General features: G+C 41.1%; 1 protein-coding gene across 2 annotated transcripts in view; it reads right to left on the bottom strand.

Annotated features, from left to right (window-relative positions):
- Positions 1-22,704, bottom strand: part of PROS1 (protein S) — a 100,860-nt gene that overhangs the window by 63,333 nt on the left and 14,823 nt on the right. The window lies entirely within an intron of this gene.

Below are 22,704 nucleotides of genomic sequence, written 5' to 3'. Positions count from 1 at the left end.
CTAGTATTTGGGTTGGCTGAGTATTTTTATCTTTGTTTGGGCTTCAGTGTTGGATGAGGTGAAGGAAAATGGCTTTCACTTTACAAATACAGAGAACCACCAGATAATACTTTGAGATATAACTGTGCTTCACGCATCTCAATTGTTGAAACAGTATATTTTATTTAAACCAAGACTGGGGCTGGGTACTGTGGCTCACACATGTAATCCCAACACATTGGGAGGCTGAGGCGGGAGGATCCCTTCAGCCCAGGAGTTTGAAACCAGCCTGGGCATCATAGGGAGACACCATCTCCACAAAAAAATTAAAAAGTAGTTGGGCATGGGCCAGGCACGGTGGCTCACACCTGTAATCCCAGCACTTCGGGAGGCCGAGACAGGCGGATCATAAGGTCAGGAGATGGAGACCATCCTGGCTAACACAGTGAAACTCCGTCTCTACTAAAAATACAAAAACTTAGCCGGGCGTGGTGGCGGGTGCCTGTGGTCCCAGCTACTTGGGAAGCTGAGGCAGGAAAATGGCAAGAACGTGGGAGGCAGAGCTTGCAGTGAGCCAAGATTGCGCCACTGCACTCCAGCCTGGGCGACAGAGTGAGATTACGTATCAAAAAAAAAAAAAAAAAGTTGTTGGGCATGGTGGCGCACACCTGGAGTCCTAACTACTTGAGAGGCTGAGGCTGAAGGATTGCTTGAGCCCAGAAAGTTGAGGTACAGGGAGCCCTGATTGTGTCGCTGCACTCCAGCCTGGGTGACAGCACAAGACCTTGGAAAAAAAAAAAAAAAAAAAAAAAAACCTGAGAAAAAAAAATTGCATATATTATTTTAAAAATTGATTAATAATGGGCTGGCGTGGTGGCCCACACCTGTAATCCCAACACTCTGGGAGGCCAAAGTGGGCTGATCACTTGAAGTCAGCGGTTCGAGACTAGCCTGGCCAACATGGTGAAATGCAATCTCTACTAAAAATACAAAATTTAGCCAGGATGGATCACGGGGTCAGGAGTTTGAGATCAGCCTGGCCAATATAGTGAAATCCCATCTCTACTAAAAATACAAAAGTTAGCTGGGCGTGCTGGTGCGTGCCTGTAACCCCAGCTACTCGTGAGGCTGAGGCAGAAGAATCACTTGAACCCAGGAGGCACAGGTTGCAGTGAGCCGAGACTGCACCACTGCACTCCACCCTGTGAGACAGAGACACTCCGTCTCCAAAAAAAAAAATTAACCAGGAGTGATGGCAGGCACCTCTAATCCCAGTTACTCAGGAGGCTGAGGCAGGAGAATCACTTGAACCCGGGAGGTGGAGGCTGAAGTGAGCAGAGATTGCACCACTGCACTCCAGCCTGGGTGACAGAGCAAGGCTCCATCACACACACACACACACAGAAGGCTAGTTAATAATGGTAAAAATTACTAAATAATAATGGTAAAAATGGCTGTATATTCAAAAATGTATTTAAAATAATTACATTAACTGTAAAATACTTCAGTTATTTTTCATAAAGATTTCTACCACAGAAAATTTCCAGTTGGGGGAAGGAAGCAATTTTAAAAATGTGAAGGTTGCCAGGATTAAGGAAAACTCAAAGATAGGTTTTTATGTAGGGACTGGCCAACTATTATCCCTGCTTTTCTCTAGATTTTACATTTTGTATCACAGTGAGGATTATGCTGCTGTGCAACAATTTCTTCTCACATTGTGTTAAGGTTTGGAATAGGTTAAAGAATATTCTGTAATGATGAACTGTATCTAGGTCTTTTTGAAGGACTGAGCAAATACTGACTGATGAGAAATACTTTACGAGAGTCAAAGATCATAAGAGATAGGTGTGGATGAAGATTGAAATCCAGGGAGAGAAAAAGAGGAAGTAATCTGTGAACGAAATGTTGCACATATAAAGGTGAGTTCTAAAACATTAAGGATAGGGGAGTGTAGGCTGGCATTTATTTAGAAGTAGAAAAGCCACTGGTGGAATTAAAAAAAAAAAAAAAAAAAGTGACCATTGACCCTCCATTCTGGAACAGATCAATGAATGAGTACAGGAGCAATGCCTGAACTGTTTAACTACAACAGAAGTGAAATGGACCTCTCCTTACTCCAAGATTTAATTATAACTTCAATTTACAGTCCCTTTCTAGGGGCGAAAAAAAAAGTCACTCTGGCATTGTTTCCACAGATTAAAACCTTTAACTAGACAGAGAAAGCAGTACACATTAGTTATTCCCTCCAAACAGCAAATATCTTTACTCAAATGATAAAATAGGCAGCTTTATTACCCAGATAAAAAGTTACACTGACCATTTATTTTATTTGAATTGTTTGTTCTTGGTCAGTGATAAATGAAGACGCTTCGTTGAAGGGATTCAAGAGCTCAGATGTTGGCAAGGATAAAGAAGGCATTTTCTACAACTCTATTTTTTTTCTCCTGACCACTAGATTGCAAACTGGTTATGTTTCCTGATGCTACAACAGGAGGTCTTTTTCATGATGTGCAGCAAGATATGCCCATAGTCAGCTTTCACTGTCTTTTTTTATCTTCTACCCACTAGGACCCCAAAACATTATTTGATTTTGACATCATGCACCAAGAAGCTACTGCACAGAAAATGTTTTATTTTTGTTCTATTTGACTTATTTTGTTACAATTACATCAATATTATTAGTTCTGTGACCTGGGTCTGTATTTATGTTTGGAAAAGCAACAGGCAAAATGTTCCTGGACATTTAAAAAGGCAATAGTAAAAGAATTCTCCTAATTTTGCAGTATCCCCCTACTTGCAATAGCCCCTACATCCCTGAAATAAGCAAGTCTGAAACTGTGCTTAGAAGCTTAGAGGACTCCAGATTTCATTGGAGTTCCCTTGACTCTTAGGATATAATTTATCTATTAAAGTGCTTATTTGCAAGTGAGATGACTTGGAATATTGGTATAGCATCAAGTAAGTCTTTGTAATTCGATGGTTTCTACCAGCATCTCAGAACCCTCTGTCAAATAACCAAAAGGTTTTAAGACACCGTCTAAATAATAGTGAAAACAAGAACTCATGAAGGAAAGGAGAGATAATCATTGGGATAAGGAATCAAGGAAAAAAATAAAAATAAAACAAGCAGCAAGAAAAGAGGCGGTTAACATAGAAACTCATGTCCACATTAAAAAAAAAAAAAAGTCAGCCACAGACAAAATGAAACAACTACCGTTTTTTTTCCATAGTAAGTAAAATGATAAAATAAGCATTTTTGTTGTACTTGGCAAGGTGTTATGGACTGAATGTGTGTCCCCATCTCCCCCCCCACACCACCCCCACCCCATGCTTCAAATTCATATGTTGAAGCCCTAACACCCAGTGTGGCTATCTTTGGAGACAGGTCCTTGAAGGAAGTAATTAAGACTAGATGGGGTCATAATGTGACCCCCTAAGATTAGTGTCCCATAAAGATGGCAACAATAGATTAAAGGGGGAAGAGAGGGAAGGGAAAGAGTTGAAAAACTAACTGCTGTTTGCTATGCTCACTATTTGGGTGACAGGATCATTTTGCCCCAAATCTGAGCATCATGTAATATACGCATGTAACAAACCTGCACACGTATCCCCTGAATCTAAAACAAAAGTTAAAATTATATAAATACATAACTATAAAAGCAAAAATAATAATAATAAAAAGAGATTAGTGTCCTTATAAGGGACTTAGGGGAGTTCTCTATAGCTCTCTTGTGCTTTCTCTATCCCCTGTGCACACACCAAGGAAAGGCCATCTGAGTAGCCAGCGAGAAGGCAGCCATTTGCAAGCCAGGAAAAAGGTCTGCAGCAGAAACTGAGTTAACTGAACTTAATGTTGGACTTTAGACTCCAGAACCATGAGAAAATAAATTTCTATGGTTTAAGCCACAAAGTCTGTGTTGTTTTGTTGTAGCAGCCTGAGCAGACTAATACACAAGGCAAGTAAGTCATGGACTACTTCTAGCTTTTCTGTAAAGGCATAGAAAGTGATGCTTACGGTTAATGATGGCAGAGAGTATTTCTGTCTTCTCCCTCTAGGACCACGTAAAAATGATATTAAGATAAATGCTTGTAAACATTTTAAGGAGTAAGAGAATTTTTAAAAACATGTTTTTTGTTTAAAAAATATAACAATTGAGAGCATGGGAGGGGTCATTATTAAATAAGTGATTTCAATAAATTCTCCAAGCTGGAAAGCTGATGAGAACCCATTGGTGAATAAACAAGGGAGAGGAAGAGTTGATCCAATATACACACTCAGAGTTATAATGGAAATAAGAACACTTTTGCCTAAAGATGCCTACAATGGAAGTAAGAACGCTTTCGCCTAAAGACCCTCAGAAAGACTTTAACATAGCATCAGCAGGAGGGTGGGAGAAGGCAACTAGAAGCAGAGGGATTAACTTTAAAATCCCCAATGACACACCAACAATAGTTTCCCCATCCCAATGTACATGAAGTAATTGTCAGGCCTCTGTGCCCAAGCTAACCCATCATATCCCCTGTGACCTGCAAGTACAGATCCAGATGGTCTGAAGCAAGTGAAGAATCACAAAAGAAGTGAAAATGGCCAGTTCCTGCCTTAACGGATGACATTACCTGGTGAAATTCCTTCTCCAGGCTCAGAAGCTCCCCCATGGAGCACCTTGTGACCCCTGCCCCTGCCGGCCAGACAACAACCCCTTTGAAGGTAATTTTCCACCACCTACCCAAATCCTATAAAATGACCCCACCCCATCTCCCTTAGCTGACTCTTTCAGACTCAGCCGGCCTGCACCCAGGTGATTAAAAAGCTTCATTGCTCACACAAAGCCTGTTTGGTGGTCACTTCACATGGAGGCGTGTGACATTTGGTGCCTAAGACTGGGACAGGAGGACTTCTTCGAGAGACCGGTCCCCTGTCCTCGCCCTCACTCCATGAGGAGATTCACCTATGACCGCGAGTCCTCAGGCCAACCAGCCCAAGGAACATCTCACCAATTTCAAATCGGGGAAGCGGTCTTTTCACTCTCGTCTCCAGCCTCTCTTGCTACCCTTCAGTCTCCCTCTCCCACTACCCTTCAGTCTCCCTGTCCTTCCTATTCCAGTTGTTTTCCTCTCTAGTAGAGACAAAGGAGACTCATTTTATCCGTGGACCCAAAACTCCAGCGCCAGTCACGGACTCGGGAAGACAGCCTTCCCTTGGTGTTTAATCACCGCGGGGACGCCTGCCTGATTATCCACCCACGCTCCATTGGTGTCTGACGCCTGCCTGATTATCCACCCACGGTCCATTGGTGTCTGACGCCTGCCTGATTATCCACCCATGCTCCATTGGTGTCTGACGCCTGCCTGATTATCCACCCACGGTCCATTGGTGTCTGACGACTGCCTTGGTCATTCACCCACGTTCCCTTGGTGGCAAATCAATTGCGGGGACACCTGCTTTGGCTGCAAACCCACATTGCAGCCCAGGGCTGCTCCCCACCCCCCTTCTCCGTGTCTCTACCCTCTCTTTTCTCTGGGCTTGCCTCCTTCACTATGAACAACCTTCCACCCTCCATTCCCCTTCTTCTCCCTTAGCCTGTGTTCTCAAAAACTTAAAATCTCTTCACCTCATACCTGACCTAAAACCTAAATGTCTTGTTTTCTTCTGCAATGTTGCTGGACCCCAATACAAACTCGACAGTTATTCCAAATAGCCAGAAAATGGCACTTTCAATTTCTCTATCCTACAAGATCTAGATAATTCTTGTCATAAAATGGGCAAATGGCCTGAGGTGCCTGACGTCTAGGCATTCTTTTACATACCAGTCCCTCCCAATGCGACTCATCCCAAATCCTCCTCCTTTCCCTCTCACTTGTCCCCTCAGTCCCAAACCCAAGCGTCACTGATTCTTTTCAATCTTCCTTTTCTACCGACCCATCTGACCTCTCCCCTCCTCCCCAGACTTCTCCTCCTCAGGTTGCTCCCCACAAGGCTGAATCAGGCTCCAATTCTTCCTCAGCCTCTGCTCCCCGACCCTATAACCCTTCTATCACCTCCCCTTCTCATACGCGGTCCAGCTTACAGCTTCGTTCCATGACTAGACCTCCACAACCTGCCCAACAATTTCCTCTTAAAGAGGTGGCTGGAGCTAAAGGCATAGTCAAGGTTAATGCTCCTTTTTCTTAATCCAACCTCTCCCAAATCAGTTAGCAAGAAGGCTCTTTTTCATCAAATGTAAAAATCCAGCCCAGTTCATGGCTCGTTTGGTAGCAACTGTGAGATGCTTTACCATCTCAGACCCTGAAAGTTCAGAAGGCCATCTTATTCTCAATATGCATTTTATTACCCAATCCGCTCACAACACTAGAAAAAGCTCCAAAAATTAGATTCCGGCCCTCAAACCCCACAACAGGACTTAATTATCCTTGCCTTCAAGGCATACAATAATAGAGGCAGCAAGTAGCAACGTATTTCTGAGTTGCAATTCCTTGCCTCCACTGTGAGAGAAACCCCAGCCACACCTCCAGCACACAAGAACTTCAAAACGCCTAAGCCAGAGCAGTCAGGCATTCCTTCAGGACCTCCTCCCTCAGGATCTTGCTTCAAGTACCAGAAATCTGGCCACTGGGCCAAGGAATGCCCACAGCCCGGGATTCCTCCTAAGCTGTGTCCCATCTGTGAGGGACACCACTGGAAATCGGACTGTCCAACTCACCCAGCAGCCACTCCCAGAGCCCCTGGAACTCTGGCCCAAGGCTCTCTGACTGACTCCTTCCCAGATCTTCTCGGCTTAGCGGCTGAAGACTGACACTGCCTGATCGCCTCAGAAGCCTCCTGGACCATCACAGACACTTTGGGTAACTCTTACAGTAGAGGGTAAGTCCATCCCCTTCTTAATCAATATGGAAGCTACCGACTCCACATTACCTTCTTTTCAAGGGCCTGTTTCCCTTGCCTCCATAACTGTGGTGGGTATTGATGGCCAGGCTTCTAAACCTCTTAAAACTCCCCAAGTCTCATGCCAACTTGGACAACATTCTTTTATGCACTCCTTTTTAGTTATTCCCACTTGCCCAGCTCCCTTATTAGGCCAAGACACTTTAACCAAATGATCTGCTTCCCTGATTATTCCTGGACTACAGCCACATGTCATTGCCACCCTTCTTCCCAACCCAAAGCCTCCTTCGCATCTTCCTCTCATATCCCCCCACCTGTACTCCCTCCCTGGCAACCAATCACACACCCATTACTGTCCCATTAAAAACTAATCACTCTTACCCCGCTTAATGCCAGTATCCCATCCCACAATAAGCTTTAAGGGGATTAAAGCCTGTTGTCACTCGCCTGCTACAGCATGGGCTTCTAAAACCTATAAAATCTCCCTACAATTCCCCCATTTTACCTATTCAAAAATGAGACAAGTCTTACAGGTTAGTTCAGGATCTATGCCTTATCAACCAAATTGTTTTGCCTATCCACCATGTGGTGTCCAACCGGTACACTCTTTTGCCCTCAATGCCTTCCTCCACTACTCACTATTCCATTCTTGATCTTAAAGATGCTTTTTTCACTATTCCTCTGCACCCCTAGTCCCAGCCTCTCTTTGCTTTTACCAGTACTGACCTGACACCCATCAGTCCCGGCAACTCACCTGGGCTGTACCGCCTTTGGATACCTCGTTTTGCCATCCTAACAAAACCATTATATAAACTCACAAAAGGAAATTTAGCTGACCCCATAGATCCTAAATCCTTTCCCCACTCCTCTTTCCATTTCTTGAAGACAGCTTTAGAGACTGCTCCCACACTAGCTCTCCCTGACTCATCTCAACCCTTTTTATTACACAGAGCCAAAGTGCAGCACTGTGTGGTTGGAATTCTTACACAAGGACCAGGACTGCGCCCTGTAGCCTTTTTGTCCAAACAGCTTGACCTTACTGTTTTAGGCTGGCCATCATGTCTCCGTGTGGCGGCGGCTACAGCCCTAATACTTTTAGAGGCCCTCAAAATCACAAACTATGCTCAACTCACTCTTTACAGTTCTCACAATGTGTCTGGAACTGGCAGGTTCTTGGTCTCGCTGACTTCAAGAATGAAGCCACGGACCCTCGCAGTGAGTGTTACAGTTCTTAAAGATGGTGTGTCCAGAGTTTGTTCCTTCTGATGTTTGGACATGTCTGGAGTTGTTTGTTCCTCCCAGTGGGTTCATGGTCTCACTGACTTCAGGAGTGAAGCTGCAGACCTTCACTGTGAGTGTTACAGCTCTCAAAGGTGGCATGTCCAGAGTTGTTCATTACTCGTGGTGGGTTCATGGTCTCACTGACTTCAGGAGTGAAGCTGCAGATCTCCACGGTGAGTGTTACAGCTCATAAAGGTGGCACGGACCCAAAGAGTGAGCAGCAGCAAGATGTATTGTGAAAAGCGAAAGAACAAAGCTTCCACAGCGTGGAAGGGGACCCGAGTGGGTTGTCACTGCTGGCTCGGGTGGCCTGCTTTTATTCCCTTAATTGGTCCCACCCACATCCTGCTGATTGGTCCATTTTACAGAGAACTGATTGGTCTATTTTACAGAGTGCTGACTGGTCCGTTTTTACCAAGTGCTGATTGGTGCGTTTACAAACCTTTAGCTAGACAAAGAGCGCTGATTGGTGCATTTACAATCCTTCAGCTAGACAGAAAAGTTCTCCAAGTCCCCTACCCAATTAGCCAGACACAGTGCACTAATTGGTGTGTTTACAAACCTTTAGCTAGACACAGAGTGCTGATTGGTGCGTTTACAATCCTTTAGCTAGACAGAAAAGTTCTCCAAGTCCCCACCTGTACCAGAAGCCCAGCGGATTTCACCTCTCAATAACTTCCAAAATCTATTTTCTTCCTCACATCACGCATATACTTTCTGTTCCCCGGCTCCTTCAGCTATTCTTACTCTTTGTTGAGTCTCCCACAATTATCATTGTTCCTGGCCCGGACTTCAATCCTGCTTTCCACATTATTCCGAATACCACACCTGACCCCCATGACTGTATCTCTCTGATCCACCTGACATTTGCTCCATTTCCCCATATTTCCTTCTTTCCTGTTCCTCACCCTGATCACACTTGGTTTATTGACGGCAGTTCCACCAGGCCTAATCCCCACTCACCAGCAAAGGCAGGCTATACTATAGTATCTCCCACATCTATCATTGAGGCTACTGCTCTGCCCCCCTCCACTACTTCTCAGCAAGCCTAACTCACTGCCTTAACTCAAGCCCTCACTGTTGCAAAGGGACTATGCATCAATATTTATGCTGACTCTAAATATGGCTTCCATATCCTGCACCACCATGCTATTATATGGGCAGAAAGAGGTTGCCTCACTATGCAAGGGTCCTCCATCAGTAATGCCTCTTTAATAAAAACTCTTCTCAAGGCTGCTTTACTTCCAAAAGAAGCTGGAGTCATGTACTGCAGGGGCCATCAAAAGGCATCAGATCCCATCACTCAGGGCAATGCTTATGCTGATAAGGTAGCTAAAGAAACAGCTAGTGTTCCAACTTCTGTCCCTCACTGCCAGTTTTTCTCCTTCTCATCAGTCACTCCCACCTACTTCCCCACTGAAACTTCCACCTATCAATCTCTTCCCACACAAGGCAAGTGGTTCTTGGACCAAGAAAAATATCTCCTTCCAGCCTCACTGGCCCATTCTATTCTGTTGTCATTTCACAACCTCTTGCATGTAGGTTACAAGCCACTAGCCCGTCTCTTAGAACCTCTCATTTGCTTTCCATCCTGGAAATCTATCCTCAAGGAAATCACTTCTCAGTGTTCCATCTGCTATTCTACTACTCCTCAGGGATTACTCAGGCCCCCTCCCTTCCCTACACATCAAGCTTGGGGATTTGCCCCTGCCCAGGACTGGCAAATTGACTTTATTCACATGCCACGAGTCAGGAAACTAAAATACCTCTTGTTCTGCGTAGACACTTTCACTGGATGGGTAGAGGCCTTTCCCACAGGGTCTGAGAAGGCCACTGTGGTCATTTATTCCCTTCTGTCAGACATAATTCCTCGGTTTGGCCTTCCCACCTCTATCCATTCCAATAATGGACTGGCCTTTACTAGTCAAATCACCCAAGCAATTTCTCAGGCTCTTGAGATTCAGTAAAACCTTCATATCTCTTACCATCCTCAACCTTTAGCAAAGGTAGAATGGATTAATGGTCTTTTGAAAACACACCTCACCAAGCTCAACCTCCAACTTAAAACGGAGGACTCTGTCAAGGATAGAGCCCAAAAACTCACCAACCAAGCAAGCAATTACACTGAACCCCTTGGGCACTCTCTAATTGGATGTCCTGGGTCCTCCCAATTCTTAGTCCTTTATACCTGTTTTTCTCCTTCTCTTATTCAGACGTTGTGTCTTCCGTTTAGTTTCTCATTTCATACAAAACCATATCCAGGCCATCACCAATCATTCTATATGACCAATGTTTCTTCTAACAACCCCACAATATCACCCCTTATGACAAAATCTTCCTTCAGCTTAATCTCTCCCACCCTAGGTTCCCACTCTGCTCCTAATCCGGCTCGAAGCAACCCTGAGAAACATTGCCCATTATCTCCCCATACCACCCCCCAAAAATTTTTGCTGCCCTAACACTTCAACACTATTTTACGTTATTTTTCTATTAATATTAGAAGACAGGAATGTCAGGCCCCTGAGCCCAAGCTAAGTCATCATATTCCCTGTGACCCACAAGTATAGATCCAGATGGCCTGAAGCAAGTGAAGAATCACAAAAGAAGTGAAACTGGCTGGTTCCTGCCTTAACTGATGACATTACCTTGTGAAATTCCTTCTCCTGGCTCAGAAGCTCCCCCACTGAGCACCTTGTAACTCCCAGAGAACAACCCCTTTGACTGTAATTTTCCACTACCTACCCAAATCCTATAAAATGGCCCCACCCCAACTCCCTTCGCTGACTCTCTTTTTGGACTCAGTTCGCCTGCACCCAGATGATTAAAAAGCTTTATTGCTCACACAAAGCCTGTCTGGTGGTCTCCTCACATGGACACACATGACAGTAATATAATCAGACTTGGCCCAATACACATTCATTGCATACATATACAAAAAAAAAAAAAACTAATAAATGTATAGAGAACTACCTGATAACTCTCCCATTTAGAAGAAAGACTAACACAAAACCAGATAAATACATAAAACAGCAGAAGAAACCTATACCTGCCACCTAAAACTAACCCAGTTTTGTTGTTTATATATGAAAAGACAACAAGAAATCATCAGAAATATGGAAGAAAACAGCTACCAGTAACATGAAAAAGAATGACCAAGAAAAATGACTTGAGAAAAAAAAACAGATAATTAAAAAAAAACTTTAAAAACAAACCGAAAAGTAAAATGAATATCCTTATAGTGTCTTAAGAAGATAATGTATTCAAGAAAGAAGAGAACAAAAGTAAAGTCAAAGAAATTTCAAGAAATTTACCATATGATTGTCAAAATAGAAGTGTTGAAAGAAAAAGTTTACTCCTTCCTGTGCCACGTGGGAGGCCCAGGTTTGTTTCCTGATGGGGGGCAGGGGGCAAGCAGGGAATAGAAAGAAAAAGTTGAAGAAATCTCCTAAAATCTAGAGAAAGATTTCAAAAAGGTAGAAAACATAAGAGTCAAAGTCATAAAGAATCAATCCTGGAAAAGTTTCAGAAGGAGAGAGCAGAAGATATGGAGGAAGGAAATTATTATATAAATATGAGTAGAATATTTTCCTGAGCTAATAAGAAATGATAGTCTTCATATAAGCAGGGTCTACTGAGTGCCAATCCAAATGAGTGAAAAGAAAGCAAATTGTGACATAGCATGATACAATTTTAAAACATCTGGCACCAGAGAAGTTCCAGAATCAACCAATGCTAAGAATAACTATCAGATTAACTATACAACTCCATTCAGAATAACAAAGCAGTTGAAGTCTCCCTCTCTCCCTCTTCTGTTTGCAGAAGCTAAGAAGCCAAGATTCTAGCCTTTAAAATAAAACCTAAAAACTGCTCCCTAAAGATAGGGAGGACATCGTGAAGGAAGGTTCTATCTGTGGATCTGGGATGACAAAGAGCAGGACTTCCAGTCACTCCACGTGACTTATCTTACATAAGATTGGGAGAAAGCCAATAAAGCAACTAGAAAGAGTTATTTTCAAAGAGAAATGCCCTCCCCCCTTACCTTGGCATTGCCCTTGCACAATTTTCTCATAGGCACCCAAATAGAAGCCTGATTATTGATACATCTGCCCAATTATAGGACTGATAAAAAGTTTCTCAATTAAGAGAAAGCCCTGTTGGGGAAACAGACGTAAACAAAAACAGAAGAACTCATGCCCACTACCTAGTTTATCCAGCTTACTTAAGACTTTCTTCAAAACGTATAAACTAACAATCAAAGATGACCAGATATTTTCATACAGTTAATAGCATGGAAGAAATAAACAAGAATGACCCAAAGGAAAATAGAGGTAATTGAAGAGACAGAAGAAAACTTTTTAAAAATGTGTATCTAATATCCTAAATAAATTTGAGAGGCTCTGCCATCCATAAAAAAAAAAAAAGTAGTCTGCAATGAAAAAGAAAAAAATAGAGAACTAAAGTATGATTGAAATAAGAAGTTAATGGGTGAACTGAAAAATAGAATGGGCCATGCTAAATTTCAGTCTAGTAACATGAAAGATAAAGTCAAGAAAATCTCCTGTTATGTAGACAAAATAATAAATAAATGCAAAATTGGAAAAAAAAATAAGAGACACAGTAAAAAAACTCAGAATCAATATAAGTTCTGGAAATAAAACAATGGAGCGGGGGAGGTTTCAAGATGGCCAAATAGGAACAGCTCCAGTCTGCAGCTCCCAGCATGAGTGATGTAGAAGACAGGTGATTTCTGCATTTCCAACTGAGGTACTGGGTTCATCTCACTGGGGCTTGTCAGATAGTGGGTGCAGCCCATGGAGCAGGGCAGGGAATCACCTCACCTGGGAAGCACAAGGGGTCAGGGAATTCCCTTTCCTACCAAAAGGAAGCCATGATAGACAGTACCTGGAAAATCAGGTCACTCCCACTCTACAGTGCTTTTCCAAAGGCCTTAGCAAACGGCACACCAGGAGATTATATCCTGCGCCTGACTTGGAGGGTCTCACATCCACGGAGCCTCACTCACTGCTAGCACAGCAGTCTGAGATCAAACTGCAAGGCGGCAGTGAGGCTGGGGGAGGGGCAACCGTCATTGCTGAGGCTTGAGTAGGTAAACAAAGCAGCCAGGAAGCTCAGATTAGGTGGAGCCCACTGCAGCTCAAGTAGATCTGCCTACCTCTGTAGACTCCATCTCTGGTGGCAGGATATAGCTGAAAAAAGGAAGCAGAAACTTCTGCAGACTTAAATGTCCCTGTCTGTCAGCTTTGAAGAGAGTAGTGGTTCTCCCGGCATGGAGTTTGAGATCTAAGAACGGCCTCCTCAAGTGGGTCCCTGACCCCCGAGTAGCCTAACTGGGAGATACCTCCCAGTAGGGGTTGACTGATACCTCATACATCTGGGTGCCCCTCTGAGACGAAGGTTCCAGAGGAAGGATCAGGCAGCAACATCTGCCATTCTGCAATAGTTGCTGTTCTGCAGCCTCCACTGGTGACACCCAGGCAAACAGGGTCTAGAGTGGACCTCCAGCAAACTCCAACAGACCTGCAGCTGAGGGTCCTGACTGTTACAAGGAAAACTAACAAACAGAAAGGACATCCACATCAAAACCCCATCTGTACGTCACCATCATCAAAGACCAAAAGTAGATAAAACCACAAAGATGGGGAGAAACCAGAGCAGAAAAGCTGAAAATTCTGAAAATCAGAGTGAGTCTTCTCCTCCAAAGGAACTGCATCTCCTCGCCAGCAATGAAACAAAGCTGGACAGAGAATGACTTTGACAAGTTGAGAGAAGAAGGCTTCAGACGATTGGTAATAACAAACTTCTCCTAGCTAAAGGAGGACGTTCGAATCCATTGCAAAGAAGCTAGAAACCTTGAAAAAAGATTAGATGAATGGCTAACTAGAATAAACAGTGTAGAGAAGTCCTTAAATGACCCAATGGAGCTGAAAACCATGGCACGAGAACTACGTGACACATGCACAAGCTTCAGTAGCCAATTTGATCAAGTGGAAGAAAGGGTATAAGTGACTAAAGATCGAATGAATGAAAGGAAGTGAGAAAAGAAGTTTAGAGAATAAAGAGTAAAAGGAAATGAACAAAGCCACCAAGAAATATGGTACTATGTGAAAAGACCAAATCTACATCTGATTGGTGTATGTGAAAGTGACGGGCAGAATGGAACCAAGTTGGAAAACACTCTTCAGGATACTATCCAGGAGAACTTCCCCAACATAGCGAGGGAGATAAACATTCAAATTCAGGAAATACAGAGAACACCCCAAAGATACTCCTCAAGAAGAGCAACTCTAAGACATATAATTGTCAGACTCACCAAAGTTGAAATGAAGGAAAAAATGTTAAGGGCAGTCAGAGAGAAAGGTCGGGTTACCCACAAAGGGAAGCCCATCAGACTAACAGTGGCTCTCTCGGCAGAAACTCTGCAAGCCAGAAGAGAGTGGGGGCCAATATTCAACATGCTTAAAGAAAAGAATTTTCAACCCAGAATTTCATTTCCAGCCAAACTAAGCTTCACAAGTGAAGGAGAAATAAAATCCTTTACAGACAAACAAATGCTGAGAGATTCTGTCACCACCAGGCTTCCCTTACAAGAGCTCCTGAAGGAAGCATTAAACATGGAAAGGAACAACTGGTACCAGCCACTGCAAAAACATGCCAAATTGCAAAATCCATTGATGCTTAGAAGAAACTGCATCAACTAATGAGCAAAATAACCAGCTAACATCATAATGACAGGATCAAATTCACACATATGAATATTAACCTTAAATGTAAATGGGCTAAATGCTCCAATTAAAAGACACAGACTGGCAAATTGGATAGAGTCAAGACCCATCAGTCTGCTGTATTCAGGAGACCCATCTCACATGCAGAGACACACATAGGCTCAAAATAACTGGATAGAGGAAGATCTACCAAGCAAATGGAAAACAAAAAAAGGCAGGGGTTGCAATCCTAGTCTCTGATAAAACAGACTTTAAACCAACAAAGATCAAAAGAGACAAAGAAGGCCATTACATAATGATAAAGGGATCAATTCAACAAGAAGAGCTAACTACCTTATATATATATATGCACCCAAACAGGGGCACCCAGGTTTATAAAGCAAGTCCTTAGAGACCTACAAAGAGATTCAGACTCCCACACAATAATAATTGGAGACTTTAACACCCCACTGTCAACATTAGACAGATCAACAAGACAGAAAGTTAACAAGGATATCCAGGAATTGAAATCAGCTCTGCATCAAGTGGACCCAATAGACATCTACAGAACTCTCCACCCCAAATCAACAGAATATACAATCTTCTCAGTACCACATCACACTTATTCCAAAATCGACCACATAGTTGGAAGCAAAGCACTCCTCAGCAAATGTAAAAGACCAAAAATTAAAACAAACTCTCTCTCAGACCACAGTGCAATCAAACTAGAAATCAGGATTAAGAAACTCACTCAAAACCACTAAACTACACGGAAACTGAACAACCTGCTCCTGAATGACCACTGGGTACATAACGAAATGAAGGCAGAAACAAAGATGTTCTTTGAAACCAATGAGAACAAAGACACAACCTACCAGAATCTCTGGGACACATTAAAAGCAGTGTGTAGAGGGAAATTTATAGCACTAAATGCCCACAAGAGAAAGCAGGAAAGATCTAAAATTGACACTCTAACATCACAATAAAAAGAACTAGAGAAGCAAGAGCAAACACATTCAAAAGTTAGCAGAAGGAAAGAAATAACTAAGATCAGAGCAGAACTGAAAGATATGGGGACACAAAAAACCCTTCAAGAAAGCAATGAATTCAGGAGCTGGTTTTTTGAAAAGATGAATAAAATTTATAGACCCCTAGCGAGACTAACACAGAAGAAAAGAGAGAAGAATCAAATACACGCAATAACAAATGATAAAGAGAATATCACCACCAATCCCACAGAAATACAAACTACCCTCAGAGAATACTATAAACACCTCTACGCAAATAAACTAGAAAATCTCTAAGAAATGGATAAATTCCTGCACACATATACCCTCCCAAGACCAAACCAGGAAGAAGTTGAATCCCTGAATAGACCAATAACAGGCTCTGAAATGGAGGCAATAATTAATAGCCTACCAACCAAAAAAATTCCAGAATCAGATGCATTCACAGTCGAATTCTACCAGAGGTACAAAGAGGAGCTGGTACCATTCCTTCTGAAACTATTCCAATCAACAGAAAAAGAGGCAATCCCCGTAATTCAGTTTATGAGGCCAATATCTTCCTGATACCAAAGTCTGGCAGAGACACAACAAAGAAAGAGAATTTTAGACCAATATCCCTGATGAACATCGATGCAAAAATGCTCGATATCCTCAATAAAATACTGGCAAACTGAATCCAGCAGCACATCAAAAAGCTTATCCACCACGATCAAGTTGGCTTCATCCCTGGGATTCAAGGCTGGCTCAATATACACAAATCAATAAACATATTCCATCACATAAACAGAATCAAAGACAAAAATCACATGATTATCTCAATAGATGCAGAAAAGATCTTCGACAAAATTTAACAGTCCTTTATGCTAAAAATCTCAGTAATCGAGGCATTGATGGGACCTATCTCAAAATAATAAGAGCTATTTATGACAAACTGACAGCCAATATCATACTGAATGGGCAAAAACTGGAAGCATTCCCAGCCATAAAAAAGGATGAGTTCATGTCCTTTGTAGGGACATGGATGAAGCTGGAAACCGTCATTCTCAGCAAACTATCACAAGGACAGAAAACAAAACACCGCATGTTCTCACTCATAGGTGGGAATTGAACAATGAGAACACTTGGACTCAGGAAGGGGAATATCACACACCGGGGCCTGTCGTGGGGTGGGGTGAAGGGGGAGGGATAGCATTAGGAGATACACCTAATGTAAATGACGAGCTAATGGATGCAGCACACCAACATAGCACATGTATACATATGTAAAAAACCTGCACATTGTATACATGTACCCTAGAACCTAAAGTATAATAATAATAATAAAAAACGGAGGAAAGGAAATAATTTAAAATAGTATTTTAAAAATATTTTAAAATCCCTAATCTGTTAAAAGACATAAGGCTTCAAAGTATATTCATTTTTTGATCAAGGCAAACGGGGGGAAAATGTGTAGTTAAGACTTTTTAGGAAAATTTTAGAACTTCATAAATAGAGACAATATCCTAAAATCCTACAGAGGGAAAAAATAGTGTTACTGTCAAACTCAGATGGTGTGGAGAAAAGAGGATGAATAAAATTAATTACCTTTCACAATTGGGGCAGGTCAACAGTAAAGTTACTTAAAAAAAAAAAAAAAAGGCCGGGCGCGGTGGCTCAAGCCTGTAATCCCAGCACTTTGGGAGGCCGAGACGGGTGGATCACGAGGTCAGCAGATCGAGACCATCCTGGCTAACATGGTGAAACCCCGTCTCTACTAAAAAATACAAAAAACTAGCCGGGCGCGGTGACGGGCGCCTGTAGTCCCAGCAACTCGGGAGGCTGAGGCAAGAGAATGGCATAAACCCAGGAGGCAGAGCTTGCAGTGAGCTGAGATCCGGCCACAGCACTCCAGCCTGGGTGGCAGAGCGGGACTCCATCTCAAAAAAAAAAAAAAAAAGAAAAGCAAAACATGGAAAGAGAACCCTATTTGAAATTAATATTCTGATTCTACTTAAAGCCCAGCTATTTAGTATTCTATATAGCTTCAGGTAGAACTTTCTATAATGTTCACATTTCTTTTAGTTAAAATCGTTACACCAACCAAAACCTGATAAAGATAGTACAGAAAAGAAAATACATAAACTGATCTGACAGGAGTATAATGGTCAAATTCTAAATAAATTATTGGCTACTTTAATATAATGGATCCCCAAAACCCCACAACCTGACCAAGTAGATGTTATTCTAGAAATACAAGAATGATTAGGTGTTACAGAATGAGTACAACATCAAATTAACTGCCTAAACTCAATTGAAAAAAAAAACAGAAAATATTTCTGATATAAGAAAAATTAATAATAAAACTTGGGCAGGGGTAGTGGCTTATGCCTGTAATCCCAGCACTTTGGGAGGCCGAGATGGGCAGACCATCTGAGGTCAGGAATTCAAGACCAGCTTGGCCAACATGGTGAAACCCCACACAAAAATCAGCTGGGCGTGGTGGTGCGCGCCTGTAGTCCCAGCTACTCAGGATGCTAAGGCAGGGGAATTGCTTGAACCTGGGAGGTGGTGGTAGCAGTGAGCCAAGATCACACCACTGCACTCCAGACTTTTCTTTTTTTAAAAAAAAAAAAAAGAAAGAAAGAAAAAAGAAAAATTAATAGTAAAAGTAAAAGCCTTAGGAATCTACAAAGTGTAAGAATCTTTTTTAACAGGACAAAGAGTACATACCAGAGACCAACTACAAAAACATTAGCCAATTAAACACTATTGATATAGTCATTAAACTCGAGATCAAGACAAAGATACATAAAATCATTATTATCATTTATCACTGTTCCAAATTTTAGTTAAATAATAATTGATGAAAAGAAGCAAAGTAACAATATTCTATAGGACACATGTTATAACATGAATGAAACTTGAAAATATTATGCAAAAAGGAATAAGCTAGACACCAAAATATAAGTATGGTATGATTTCATATACATGAGGTACCTGGAATAGTCAAATTCATAGAGACAGAAAATAGAATGTTGGCTGCCTGGGGATGCAGGAATAGGGGAAAAGGGAGGTATATTTTAAAGGTTATAAAATTTCAGTTTGGCAAGATGAAAAGTATGGCAGATGGATGGCAGTCATGACTGCACAACGAGGTGAATGTACTTAACACCACTGATTTGTACACTTAAAAATGGTTTTAATGATAAATTTTATGTTATGCATATTTTAACAAAATAAAATAAATATTATATGGGCAAAGACAAATTAGTATATGCAGGTGAATGATTATCTACCAATGAAATCCAACAGAACCCTCTAAAAATTCATTAGCACTAACAAGAGTATTAAAAAAATCTAGACTGAGATTTTTTTCTATTTTATTTATTTATTTATTTATTTTTTAAGGTGGAGTCTCACTCTGTCACTCAGGCTGGAGTGCAGTAGCGCTATCTTGGCTCACTGCAAACTCTGACTCCCAGGTTCTCCTGCCTCAGTCTCCAGAGAAGCTGAGATTACAGGCACCAGCCACCATGACCAGCTAATTTTTTTGTATTTTTAGTAGAGATGGGGTTTCACCATGTTGGCCAGGCTGGTCTCGAACTCCTGACTTCAGGTGATGCACCTGCCTCGGCCTCCCAAAGTGCTGGAATTACAGGCGTGAGCCACCGCGCCTGGACTAGACTGAGATTTAAAAAAAAAAAAAAAAAAAACAATAGTTTTCCTATACACCATCAAAAATCATAAAACCTATATAGTGTGTGGTGGGGAGATATAATTGAATAAGAATTATTCAATACAAAGGAATAAGTAAGTCATGGGCAAGAATGATATAGCAAAAAAACATAAGATGTTACTGGAAGACATAAAAAAGTCTTATGTCTCAGGATCCTGAATAGGAAAGTCCAGTACTTTCAGGATGTAATGCCCAAATTAATCTGTAATGCTGATGTAATTTCACTCAAAATCATGAATTGTTGTTGAAGAATTTTAAAAGTTGTTTATAAAGACCATTTAGAATGATAGAGAAATAATAATGTTTAGAAACAGAATATAAATGAAAATAACTTTTAAGACTAAAGATCATATGTTAGTTCTCTAATTTTCGTTTTCCATGGCAGCCTATTTTTGTTTTATGGGTGCCAGATCCTCTCACATTTATTTTATCTAGTATATTAGTTACAAATTTTTAAAAGATATCTTGTGTGACTTCAATTACCTCTATTTCCTTTGAGGTTGTTTGTTCTATACATTTCTCTTGTTCATTTCTTTCAAGCTCCCGATTTTATGCAAGTATCTGGTAGCAAGAATCTGGCTGTTAGTTACATTTTTCAGATATCAAAAATGTGCCAGAGAAATAAAAACATTGCAAGCATGGCACAGTAACAGAATAACAGATCCATGGAATATGTGTTTATCAGGCTCCAGGATTCTCATGGACCAGTGTCTCTAAATTGCTCTGGAGAATGAGGCACTCACTATGCAGGAGATTCCTTGAGTACATCACTGCTGTCCTTAAAGTCTCAGTCAGTGCCAGGACCAAGAATCATTCTCATCAACATTTAAGCTAAGCAGACAACAACACTAGGCAGTGCCACACCACAACAAGGACCTTCATATATTGCAGCCAGACCCGAAACTTGGCCGGTTAGGTTAGCTAAATGGGTTCATGTCTGTCATTTTTATGAACTCTCAATCAATGTAACCTATTTGTGTAAAATTGAGATTTTGTACCCCACTTATCACATTTGGCAGGGTTTTACTAAATTTATATATTATTGAGGTGGGAGAGACATTCCTTTATACCACACTAAAGTCAAAATTGAAAAGAAAAATACAAAAACAGATGTGGCTCATAAATAGCAAAAATGTCTGCATCCAAAAACACAACCTGTACTAGTAAAAATCAAGGTGCAAAGTAGGAAGAAACATGCCACTTCTATGAAAGAAATTTAATGCTTTTAATATATATAGAAAATTTACAAATCCATAAGAAACGAAAAGCTCTACTAGAAACAAAAATAAACTAAAAACATAATTAGGCATTTCATAAAAGAAGGGAAAAAAAGACTAATAAGGACATTTAAGAAGTTGAAAGAAACATAAATGTTTATTTGGGCATGATGGCTCATGCTGCAGTCCCAGCTACTCAAGAGGCTGAGGTAGGAGGATTGCCTAAGCCTGGGGGACTGAGGCTGCAGTACGCTAAGATCATGCCACTGCATTCCAGCCTTGGCAACAGACTGATACCCTGTTTCTCTCTTTCTCTTTCTCTCTCTCTCTTTCTTTCTCTCTCTGTTTCTCTCTCTCTCTCTCTCTCTCTCCCCCTTCCCCCCTACACACACACACACACACACACACACAGACACACACACACACACACACACACAAATGTTATCGGAATTCTTTCAAGCCTCACAAGACAGTGGATACACACAAGGGTACATTAACATTTATGACTGAATTTCATGATCTTCTTACCCTCACTTTATGATCCAGAGATGCCAGTATTTGCCAAGTTTTTTAAAGCATTTTGGGCAAGTCTCACATCAAACTAATACATCCACTCCATCCACTCCCTCTACCTCCCTAAAAAAGTCTTTAATATGTTTGCATTAACAAAGATTTAAAATGAAGTTAAAGTCCAACTTTGGCAAAGATAAGAGGAATAAGACACCCTTAAAATCTACTTTTAAAAGCAGATTCCCAGGAGGAAATGTAACAATATGTATCCCAAACTTTCAAAATAGGCACACTATATGGACTTTCAGCTAACAACTCTATTTCTAGAAAATTAAGAAATAAACATTATATATAAAGAAATATATATGAATGTATGTATAAATATATATGAATGTATGTATAAAGAAATATATATGAATGTGTTCATTACAATATAATTGATATAAGCAAAACATTGGAGATAATCTAAAAGTCCAAAATATAGTTTTGGTTAAATATATTATAATAAGCACACATAAAGGAAAATTATGTATCTATTTTAAAGGGTGATATAGATTTCAACTTACTGATATAAAAACAATCATCATAGTTTTATGATATGAAACATCAAGTTACAAAAATTATATAGAGCACAATTCAATGTATTTTCATTTCTAAGAATGTGTATCTGTGGACAAAAGCTTCGAAGAATATAGAACAAAATGTTACATTGGTCTCTGGTCAGTGGTACTACAGATGCATTTTTTATTGCATATCTATATTTTCAAATTAGATTGCATTAAACAGGGATTTCTTGAATAGTTTTAAAATATTAGGGAATCACTGGCTTACAGCTGGTAGTGTAAGCCAGGGAAATACATCCAATGAGACACAAAGACCCAAATTCCAAGGTTAATAATGGATTGTATGTTTCAAAACAACTAAAAAAGGACTTAATATGTTCTCAACACAAAGAAATGACAAATATTTGAAGTGATGGATATGCTTATTTGCACAATTAGATCATTTCACAACGTATAAAAATATCAAAACACTACAGTGTACCCTATAAACATGGTTGTCCTTTAGTATTCTTGGGGGATTGGCTTCAAAACCCCAGCAGATATAAAAATCCAAGGATGCTCAAACCCCGTTCTCACATTGTTATGAAGAAATACCTGAGTCTGGGCAACTTATGTTAAAAAGAGGCTTAATTGACTCACAGTTCTGCCTGAGGCTGAGGCAGGTAGATTACCTGAGGTCAGGAGTTTGAAACCAGCCTGACAACATGGTGAAATCCTGTCTCTAAAAAAATACAGAAATTAGCTGGGCGCAGCAGTGCGCCCTGTAGTCCCAGCTACTGAGGAGGCTGAGGCAGGAGAAACACTTGAACCCGGGAAGCGGAGGTTGC

This window comes from Piliocolobus tephrosceles, chromosome 2, assembly GCF_002776525.5.
Source record: "Piliocolobus tephrosceles isolate RC106 chromosome 2, ASM277652v3, whole genome shotgun sequence".
NCBI classification, from domain to species: Eukaryota; Metazoa; Chordata; class Mammalia; order Primates; family Cercopithecidae; genus Piliocolobus; species Piliocolobus tephrosceles.
Note: the sequence above shows the minus strand (reverse complement) of the source record. Positions and strands in the feature narration are given on the sequence as shown.